Raw genomic sequence first — 11,998 nt, forward strand, 5'->3', positions numbered from 1 at the left:
TTTACTTTTACGTGGCTAAGAACCAATTGGTTACCTAGCAACGGGACCTACAGCTTATTATGGAATCCGAACCACATTATAGCGAGAAATGAATTTCTATCACCAGAAACAAATTCCTCTTGTTCCTCACTGGCCGGTCAGAGATTCGAACTCGCGACCAACAGAGTGGTAGCTGAGAACGGAAGCCGCTCACCCAGCGAGGAACTATAAATAGCCAAGGAAATATAAGCCGTAATGAAATGTAACTTATGTCTGGATAACGTGGGGTAAACTTTTATGCAATTACCAGCATGTAATAGTATCGTGAAGATACTATTAGGTGATAGTACAAATAACAATTGTAACAACAACAACCGCTCTTACTGAGCCTCCTACTGTTACTACTTTGAAGCTCAGTCAACTCGAATGATGGGCTCGTCCGCCATGTGACTTAACCGTGACGGCCAAAAATTGATCTATGTATTTGTATTCTCATGTCACTGGTTAGGTTTCATTATTCATATTATTATCATAAGAAACAAGACATATGTAGAGGAGGAATATAGAGCTAAGAGGAGAAGAAGAAAAAGAAGAATATAGAAGAAATGAGCGTATAACAACCTAGCATTTGGGAGGCACACTTCAGGTTCATCTTTGCAACTTCGCTTTCCTGCCAATCCCTCGTGTTTACAGTTAAGCAAGAATCGTTCTTCCTTCATATATCAACATTGATATTGAGAACGTGCCGGAATGGATAAGCCGTGACTTAGTTTGATTCGTGTCCTCTATGTCACAGTTCCTGTTTATGATTTTCCGATCTCCGTTTCAGTTCTTCAAATCTGTCGGTTGAATATGAAGTACAGCCTCTCCCTTGTATCGACATTTTTAGTATTGCAGTTTATTCAGACTTTTCAAAGAGGGGTTTACAGTTCAGATAATTAGCATGCTTCTGAAATGTTAGGTTTACTAATTTGGGGTTTGAATTTTTATTTCATTAGTTACTTGATCTCCAAGTGTCATGTGAGTTTCTGAAATATTGGTCTCGTCTTTAGCGAGTTCTTTTTTACGCTGTTCCTTTTTTGATAGGATTTGACCAAAAACATGTCGTCATTGACCCTCCTTCTACTTTGTATTCTCTTATCCTCCCTTCGGAGTTATTCGCCATCTATTTTTATGGTTAATATTTTGGAGAAAGTTCTGTTAAACTGTGAGACAGACTATTATCGTGCGGCAGTGTTACTCCCGCTAGGCAACTACTTCTTACATTTGTTAAATTCCAGGGTCAGCATTCCTCAAATTGACTGGTTCATCGGCTGGTTTTATTATTTTCCCCTCCCTATTGAAACTGGGTTTCTGTTTAAGAATTTTTCTGATTCCTGTGCCTTCACCTATATTTATGAATAGGCCTAGCCTCTGTCTGCTTAAGAATACCTCCTCTTTCTCCTCTCCTCGCTGCTCATTTCTTTTTAAAGTAGAATTTGGTTGTCCATTCAGTCAGAATTTATTAAACAATTTAAAGTGTTGAATAGCCGAATGATACAATTTCTGTAAGAGCAATACTAGGTGTAGAAATAATTTGCGCATACCAGCTATGTATAAAATGAGAGGCATTTGATCGTGTCAGATTTATGAAGGTTGCAGATTTCTTGAGCTCTTCATATTGCTGTAACATCTCTGGCTTTCTCCTTTCCCTGGTAACTAGGTAACTGAAACATCCACTCCCTTTGACACTGACACCTTTAACTCCTTGTTTAGCTACGAACAGCACCATCTGTGGAGAGAGAGAGAGAGAGAGAGAGAGAGAGAGAGAGAGAGAGAGAGAGCATATTACAGTAAGAAAAATAAGAATTCGCCACTTCTTCAATCACTGAGCTGCCCAGCGAAGATTCTAACGTCAAACCAAAATAAACAAATGCCTTGACCCGCATGCGCCTGGTTCTTCACATTGGTCGTCAAAGGTGCCCACAAGTGTGTACCATGAATGCGTGTACTGAGTATCTCTCTCTCACTCTAAATTGCACCCGAGAGCCCCTCCCCACACCCCACATGCAAGAAGGGTGCGGAGGTGACGGGGGGGAGTGCCCTGGGGGGAAGGAAATGAATTCAGATGGTGGAATGCAGATGTTGCCTATACGCAGTATTCAAAAATATGCATTCGCTGCATTTATGCTATGCATGATGCTGACTGTACACCAGCCTGACTACTCATTCCTATTACTATTACTACTCTTGCTATTACTATCATGAAGACAGATGCCGGCAGCCCTCATACATATTATGAAAACTTTTGGCTTCCCGAAATTCCTTTCGTGCGTACAAGAACTGTTCCCCCATGTTCTGTTGATTAGGCAGTTTTTGCTCGGTACAACTCTGGATAATGTCATCGCAAATCATTGAGCAGGATATGAACAAACATTAATTGTTCATGGTCAATCTAATTAGATAACTCTGTAAAAAAAAAAGTCGCGAATTCTTTTTTTCAAGGGTTCATGTAGGAGTTAATGAGTTGATCTTAGCTTCATCTTCTCTGCACAAAAGCAGTTAAGATCAACTCATTGACGCATTCGTGAAAGTTGGTTAAAAAATATTCTCGACTTTTTTTTATTTATAAAGTTATCGTATTGATCCTAATCAGATAACATGGCTAAATTAGATTTGACCATGTATGATTAATGTTTGTTAATACAATATACTACTCAGCGTTCTGTGAAGATATTATCCAGAGCTGCACCGAGCAAAATTTGTCTCATCAACAGAACATGGGGGAACTGTTTTTGTAAGAACTGAAGGACTTTCGTAAAGTATAGTTTTCGTGAATGAGAAAGAAAACATCATTCAGCGTAACATACCGGAGACGCTACCGAATGCACATTATGTAATGCAATCTATTCGGTTTGTGAACAGAATTATAATTAGTTTTTTCGATTTTTCTGACATCATCTTGATTGAACGTTTACATTCATTTGTCAAATTTCTAGAGGTCTTTTATAACTCCAAAAATACGAGCTACTCCCGGAGTCTCCGTAGTGCTACAAATGCCGGTTCAATCTGATGACAAGAAAACACAATACAAAAACAAGTAAAAAATGCTCCGAAGTTTCTTCGGCGCAATCGAGCTTTCTGTACATAGTATAATCAAGGTTACCGAAAACAGATTTATCTTTCGGTGGTCTTAATGATGTATGATCCGCGGCCCATGAAACTTTAACCACGGCCCGGTGGTGACCTGTCCCATATCGTTGCCAGAGGCACGATTAAGACTAACTTTAACCTTAAATAAAATAAAAACTTCTGAGGCTAGAGGGCTACAATTTTGTATGTTTGATGATTGTAGGGTGGATGATCAACATACCAATTTGCAGCCCTCTAGCCTCAGTAGTTTTTAAGATCTGAGGGCGGAGAGAAAAAGTGCGGATAGGAAAGAATGCGGACGGACAGACAAAGCCGGCACAATAATTTTCTTTTACAGAAAACTAAAAAGTATTTACTATATTTGAAAATACGAAAGCACAAGAATACCGCTAATGCCCATATTTAAGTTGCCTGAGTTTAAAATCGACCTTAGATTTCATTACGTATAATTCACTCTCCAGCTTCCCGGTGACGTCACGCGACTGACTGCTTGGCACCTGGATAAAGGATTAGATGAGAACAGTCTTTGTAATGTGCTTCTGAAGTTACAGCTGACTTCTTCTTCCTTTGTGTAAAGTAAGTTGGAGATCAGTGAGACTGCTGTTGTTTGGGCGTCGAGTAAACCTCGCTAGAATCCCTTCAAATCTTTTGTTTGCTATCACTACCTCGAGAGCTGTTCTTCACGTCACATGCATTTGTGATCAGAAGTGCTTCAAGTTCTTTGTTACGTTAGCGATAAGAATAATGTCAGCTACCTACCTGTATAGATCTAACAATTAAAGAATATCAGTTGTTCTGTACGATGAATTATTTTTATAGGGTAAATACTTCGGCTAACAGTACTCACTATCTAAACTACTGCGACATGAAAACGCATTTTTAAGAGCAGTTCGCTGCGCAGTAAAATAATATGAATCATTTAAAGGGGAGCCAGCGAGGTATGTGACTCGACGCATTCCAACTGAAAATGTATATTTTTGCAAGATCTTTCTTCTCGGAGATGCATCTGAATATCAATTTATTTGTTTTGCTGTCAAGAAGTGTTGTGTATTTTTCTGTACCTTGTCGAGTATTATTATCCCAGGCAAAGAAAAAGTCTCACTCACTGAAAAACGAAAAGACAAAAGACAATTTACTTGGATGTGAACTTGCTTCAAGTCTTGTAATGGGACGAGGATGAAATGGCATAAACATACACAACTTGATAAGGATCATAAATCGATTTCGTATCCATCGATTTTATTTCTAGATGAGGAGAAGTTGCTTTGATTTTGAAAAGTGGAGGATCTTAACACACTTTTCTTGCAGGACACAGCTCGGTTTAGACAGCCATGACCGAATCGGTGTCTTTTCCACAAAAATGGAAATTGTTGACTTGCAAAGCACACGTACTGATAGTAAAATACTTTTATACACAATAAAAGAAACAATGCCTAGAAAATAACAAAAAGATATGATTAACAACAAATGAAATAATTACATCGCCAGCAAAACAAGTAGAAAACTAGAGCAATAATACGGTGATGATAACGCCACATATTCAGTTGGAATGTCGACGGACGAGATTAAAAAAAATACACATACCACTTAGCGGGGAAAATTACAAAATTAATATCTAAAACCAAGCAAGGGCAGAGGAAAGCTAACACAAAATCTAATTTCAGTTCAGCAACGGATCATATAGAGTTTCAAACGTTATTACCACAACTCCGTTGTTGAGAATAAACACAAACTAACCCACATGAGTAGATACTCTTGGCCCGGTAACGCGATATGTAAGTGAAAGGGCTGAACTTCATTCTGTGAGGTAGAATGGAGCAGGCTTTTCCATCTTCGCTTTCGTGGCTGTTGACTTTACAGTTTCTCTGAGATACAATTTTGGAAGAGAGAGAGAGCATGGAAGAAAAGTAAGAGATAATCATAGAAGCGAGAGAGAGAGAGAGAGAGAGCATGGAAGAAAAGTAGAGATGAATGCATATAAGCATGAGAGAGAGAGAGAGAGAGAGAGAGAGAGAGAGAGGAGAAGAGTAAAGAGATAAAGAATTAAAGATAAATATAAGCTTGAGAGAGAGAGAGAGCAGAAAAATAAAAGATAAATATTTAAGCATATGTAGGAAAGAGAGACAGAGAATGCTATATTGGAAAAAAGGAGAGAAATAAACATGAGTGCAGGAAGAAGAGAGAGAAAGCTAATGTAAACAGAATAGCAAATGGTGCGGCACTTGGCCCATGCTTACTAGGCCAATGGATGGCTCCTCGTCTTCCACCCACTAGTCACCCCAGCTGCAAGTGGGTGCCAGCATCTGTTTGGGTCAAGGAAAAGGGCGTGGGAATAACAACCCCAACCCTAAAAATTTCACGAGAACTGGAATGATTTACCCTTCATACATATATATATGTATATATATGTGTGTGTGTGTGTGTGTGTGCGTGGGTGTGTACAAATAAGGGCCGGAGCTGAGGCTCGAAATATACATCACGAAGGAAGTAATAGGGAAAGGCATCCTCATTCTTTAACAGTTTATTTCCAATGCCGACGTTTCGCGACGAATTCCAAGTCGCATTTTCAAGGCTATAAAATATAATCTGCGAACATTAATAACTCAAATTAATTTATGGAGTTATGCAATGGCAACAGCTCTTTATTAAGTAAAAACATTTAAAACAATACACCCCATTCTGAGATAAACCCATTACAAGTAAAAGGAGTTCACTAAAATCTTAAAACAACCTACTTATATGAAAGGAAAAGCAAGACTAACATTTTATAAATAAATAAAAACAGAGTGAGGAAAACCAGTTGCCCAAACTAGGCTATAAACAATTTTACTGAAGACGATTGAGTATTTAACGACGCTACAGTCTTTTTGATAATTATGGATTCTAGGATGGTTAAGTCGTTATTGTTCTGCACTTGGCCTAAGATGGAAAAACCCTTGCTGTCAATATAAGTTTTACATAATTTTGAATGATTACGTATATTTGATTGTTCAGGATTAGATAACCTGCTACCTGTTCTATGACTTTTGCCATTTCATAACTCCATAAAGTAATTTGATTTATTAATGTTCGCAAATTGTATTTTATAGCCTTGAAAATGCGACTTGGAATTCGTCGCGAAACGTCGACATTGAAAATAAAAAAAATAAACTGTTAAAGGATGAGGATGCCTTTCCTATTACTTCCTTCCTGATGTATGTGTGTGCATGTGTGTATATATATATATATATATATATATATATATATATATATATATGTATGTATGTATGTATGTATATAATGTATATATATACAATACAATATGTATGTATGTACATATATATGTATATAATGTACGTATATACAATATATATATATATATATATATATATATATATATATATATATATATATATATATATATGTGTGTGTGTGTGTGTATATATGTGTGTGTATAGAATATGCTCCGAGATTTTTGTAGCAATGGCAAAATATTTTGTCATATCGTTGCTTTAAAATGTTCATGAATATAAAATGAAGAAAAATAACACTCATGTCTGTAACTTGAATATCATGCGAAGATGTGTTTAAATCTTGGAAGTGAACACTGGTATTGTTAAAGAAAACAGCTTTGGCATTATGTGTGTTGTGGTATTAATTTCCTTTATTATACATGATTTTTGCTGCCTGCTAATGTTGTGCACTATTTTTGACTTTTCATATATATTTATATATATATATATATATATATATATATATATATATATATATATATATATATATATATATATATATATATATATATATATATATATATATATATATACCTGTATATATATATGTATAACTGAATCACGAAAATATATGATGAATATATAAATAAAGATAAAATCACGAAGGAAACTAAGTAAAGGAAGTCGAAATGCACTCCAGTGGTTTGATTCATCTTTATTTATATATATATATATATATATATATATATATATATATATATATATATATATATATATATATATATATATATACAGTATATATTACATTCTGGGACCGGTTGGAAGAATGGGGTTTGATTAATTTAATTAACTGCCTTGAAAGCCAACAAAAACACCCATAATGTAAGCGGTAAATGGAATGAATAAACTGACTTACCTTGATATCATATTTAAGTAAACAGGGAATTGGAGATCGCCATGGCTGGGGGAAAAATTAACCAGTTATTTACTTTAAACTGAATTTACTTACAAATGAAGCAATCAGGAAACTAAAATGAAAAGACTGACGGTGCAGCAAGCAAGCACATACAATGTGCAATAAAATTAGACAATTCGTAGCAAATTGCTGAATATAAAAGGCTCCTGTCCTGAAATAGTTTGACATGCAATTGACCGTGAAGGTTGCTACTGGTTAACGGATTTTTGTCTTCCTTTTGCTGTTAACGCAACGGGGTTAGCAAGGTGGGGACCGTTTGGTGTCCCGGACTGCTAGTCAGAAGACTCTGGCACTTGGCAGGATGGCAGTTAGACGCCTATGCTAGGGTTTTGCTCTGGGCAGGGAGACAGACCGTCCGTGGGCCTGGATAACAGGTTCTGGAAGAGAATTCCAGGTTAGCATTCAAAACCCAATGAGATTCTCTCACATGAACTTAATTATGCACAATGGAGGAATTGATCAATTAAATTTAATTAGCCCGTGGTGACACTACGGAGTGAGTAACCTAATTCTGAAGACTGAATTAATTTAATTTGAGTTGGCTAGTCATTGGGGGCAAGGGCTGTCAGGTTTTATTTGGATGAAGAGGCCTTTGTTAGGAGAGTGAAAAGTTGGAAATTTGGAAAATGGAGAGAAATTCACGAGAAGAAAAAGAGAGCTGGCGTAGGACCGAGTGCTTCCAGACATACCTGATTCCTTCTGTGCTAGAGCTCGTTGCTGTAGATGAAATTGCAGCCGCAGGAGTCTCTCCTAAATCGCCAACCCCGAAAGACAAAAAACGGCACCAGGTCTCGGGCGCCGCATTTGATTTTGTTTTCTTATGTTGGGCACAGGACATACTGTAGGTGATCTGAAAGCAGTCACACAACCAGCGAAAGGTCGTAGGGAAAATAGGTCTTATAGTTAAGTCTCTTGAAGGTAAGGATAATAGCCAGTCTACAGCCCAGATTCGCCCCTGTGTCCCTAACGACTGTCTGACCCCCAAAACATTTGATGGTGGGGGCTAAGGAGTGGTATTGTTTATCCCAAATCAGGCGATCTCGAGGGGGAGGTAGACCTACCTCAGTTTACTTCCTGTCAAAGCGTCTCCTCAGCCGCCGTTAAATTTGAATTTCTGTCTAACTGGATAAAGGGACGAATGGAAATATATAAGAATATATATATATATATATATATATATATATATATATATATATATATATATATATATATATATACTGTATATATATATATATATATATATATATATATATATATATATATATATATATATATATATATATATATATATATTTCTCTTTCAATTTACTTAAGTTGGTTTAGTTTTTCTGAATGTGTTTAACCCTTTGCCCAATGGAAACCAAATTACACAGCTTTCATGGAATAAAATCTATACATCAGTGCTTTTCTATGACAGGACTGGTCTATTTTCAGTTTTTTTGGGTATCAGCAAACCTGAACAGAACATGTACTCTTGGATGTCTTTGTGAGTGGCAAAGTTAACGTTTGAATGAAGTTAGATTATTAACAAAAATACCTTTGAATTTATGTTTTGTTTCATCATGATATATTTTATAAAACCTTCAGAAAGGTAGCGTTTCTCCTATGTCAGAAATTCTTTACATCTCACCATTTCTCTGTCAAGACTTAAACGTTCTAGAATAATTCTAAATCACACAGGAAGACTTTAAAGGTTAAGAGGTACTAAAATGTTTATTCAAAATAAAATGAATGACGGCTCTTTTTTTTTCATACGTCAAAGTGTAGATAATTTTCTTTCTTAGCAATTAAGGTACGAAAAGAGGTAAACAATGATTTTTCTCTGTTAGTTTCAAACATTACTGATGGAACATACCAAATTAAATTCTGTAAAAATTGCATCGGTCGAGCCCAAGTTAATTAATATCAGCATCTGCAACATACAATAAGACTAATACAAATAATCTGTAAAGTGTTCTAATGTATATATATATATATATATATATATATATATATATATATACATAGACATATACATACATACATACATACACATACATACATACATACATACATATATATATACATATATATGTTGCATGAAAAGAAAACCCATACAACCTTGTTTTTCACCTGCCTGCTGAAGTCATAGGCGCTGGTCAACCTGGTAGCGTCAACCTACGAGAGATCCCCCACCCCCTCTCTCTCTCTCTCTCTCTCTCTCTCTCTCTCTCTCTCTCTCTCTCTCTCTCACACACACACAAAGCCCTGCACCTATTTTATCTATGGTGTCGAAATCAAACCTAATCTTACCAAAAATAGTTTATTCTACAAAGCTAACAAACAAGTTAAAAATATGGCAGATAAGAAAAGAAAATGCTAAAAGCACAAAAAGGAACATAAATGATAAATGAAAATCTCCCCAACACAATATCTCAGCAAACACCAACATTATAAATGGGATTCTTAATCATTTCACTCTCTACCCCAATAAGTCTCCATGGAAGCATAAGTGCTTAAGTCACAGTTCCTTTTTTAATGACCACTTCGTACTAACTATGGCTATGTTGCACGCACGTCTGAGCAGGTGAGTGACCACTCCAATTTAGTCATGGTTCCATCGAAACATTCTGCCAAAGAAATGAACCATCTCCATTAAAAATCTAAGTTCACCCAGTTTACAGACACTCAGAAACACATGAGATAAATGTTAAATAATGATAAAGGAATAATCACTAAAATACTCAGGTCTGTAAAGGTTAGTAATTTTCTAAGTTTCTACTTACCTCCAGCAAATGGGAATTTCAATTCCCAGCATATCCTGAGCCCATCTGTCAGCTATCTCTTTTCACAATCGAATGCCTCCCCTTTCACAAGAATGGATCGCACCAAGCGATTTTCACAATGCACGCACAAATGTACATTTCCATTTAACACACCCAGAAATCTGACTAGAACCGGACCCCAAACTTCTAGAATAATCTATGCTGACACTAGCCTCTGCTCCACGTGTACAGTAACCAGACTCTCTCCGAACACTGTTCGGGTCATCGATGGTCAATTGCTGAATCCCAAAAGGTGACTGTATGCTAAGTGCTGAATTAACAAACACTCAAGACACATACCTTCCACGTATGAGATTTGTTAAACACTGCAAAAGATTGTATGTTGCAAATACCTCCGTACCCATTTAATATATATATATATATATATATATATATATATATATATATATATATATATATATATATATATATTATACACATATGTTTATAGCATATTCCCCTGGCAGAGGATGGCTTCAAAGAAAAACTAGTCAAAGTTCACAGCTACATTCACACTTTAGTTAATGTATTATGGCTGAACTCCCTACAACTGGGCCATTATCCTTTTCAGTACCTGTTCCACTTTACATATCCACGTGACCAAACCACCTCAAAACACCAGGATAGCCTCGTTACCACCACTATGTATCTCTGCATTTCTCACCCTTTCACTCCATATCCATCACATATATCCAAAGCATGGAGCTTTGCGTTAACTCCAGCATTGTATCTCCATTTACATTCAACATCCCACTTCATTTCCATAAAGGAGCGCTGGCTCAACCATCCCTCCATGCATTCTAACTTAGGGTTCAATTCCCGCTGCCGGCTGATGAAGAGTTAGAGGAATGTATTTCTGGTGATAGAAATTCATTTCTCGCTATAATGTGGTTCGGATTCCACAATAAGCTGTAGGTCCCGTTGCTAAGTAACCAATTGGTTCTTAGCCACGTAAAATAAGTCTAATCCTTCGGGCCAGCCCTAGGAGAGCTGTTAATCAGCTCAGTGGTCTGGTAAAACTAAGGTATACTTACTTTGGTACCATATGCAATCCAGTTCTCTTCCACTTAGTTTGCTCACCCGCTGATACCTCCTTAGCTTCGCCTTTTTTGTGATTTACCTCTTCATTTCTTTCATCCTACCGTCATCTGCTGCATTTACCTTCGATTTTCGTTTGCATACTTTCAAGCTCTTTCGCTAGTTTCTCTTTAATATCCACAATCAGTGCTAAGGCATTTGCAAGCGTCAGCGACTCCACACCCCATTCAGGATCCATTTTCTTTTTATAATTTTGCATATACATTTATAGTATTTTTTCTTACTTCTCACATCACTCCATCTTTAATGGCATTAAACAGCCATGGGAACACAAGGCACGCTCTTGCCGCAGATCAAATTTACACCAGACTAGTCACCAATTCCGTCTACGTATTTTAACATGTATCTCTTTCGTAATAAAAACTTTTAATGGCTCTCAATAAATTATCTTTTATATCGTTCACTCTTTAGACCCTCCATACTACATTGCCTACTATCTCTCATACGCTTTTTTCTAGGTCCATATGTGTTATTTGCAGCATTTTTCCCTTTACTACAAAACATCTCACATAATTGTTTCATATACACTTGATCCTTTTATCGTCTTCCATGTCTAAACACACATGGCTCTTCCCCTTCTGTTATCTGTTTTACTTTTCCAGTAAAGACCATGACATACACCTTCCCTGGTATACAGATTCTTACAGTCTCCTCTGGCACTAATCATTCATACAAATGAACATTAATTTTATTCCCCTTGAACATTCCTTTAAATCACTTCCTCAGTGCCAGACGTATCTAAAACACCCTGATTAACAACTCAGTCACACACTTTCACAACCTCAAAGGTATTTCAT

Source organism: Macrobrachium rosenbergii, chromosome 10, assembly GCF_040412425.1.
Source record: "Macrobrachium rosenbergii isolate ZJJX-2024 chromosome 10, ASM4041242v1, whole genome shotgun sequence".
Lineage (NCBI taxonomy): Eukaryota > Metazoa > Arthropoda > Malacostraca > Decapoda > Palaemonidae > Macrobrachium > Macrobrachium rosenbergii.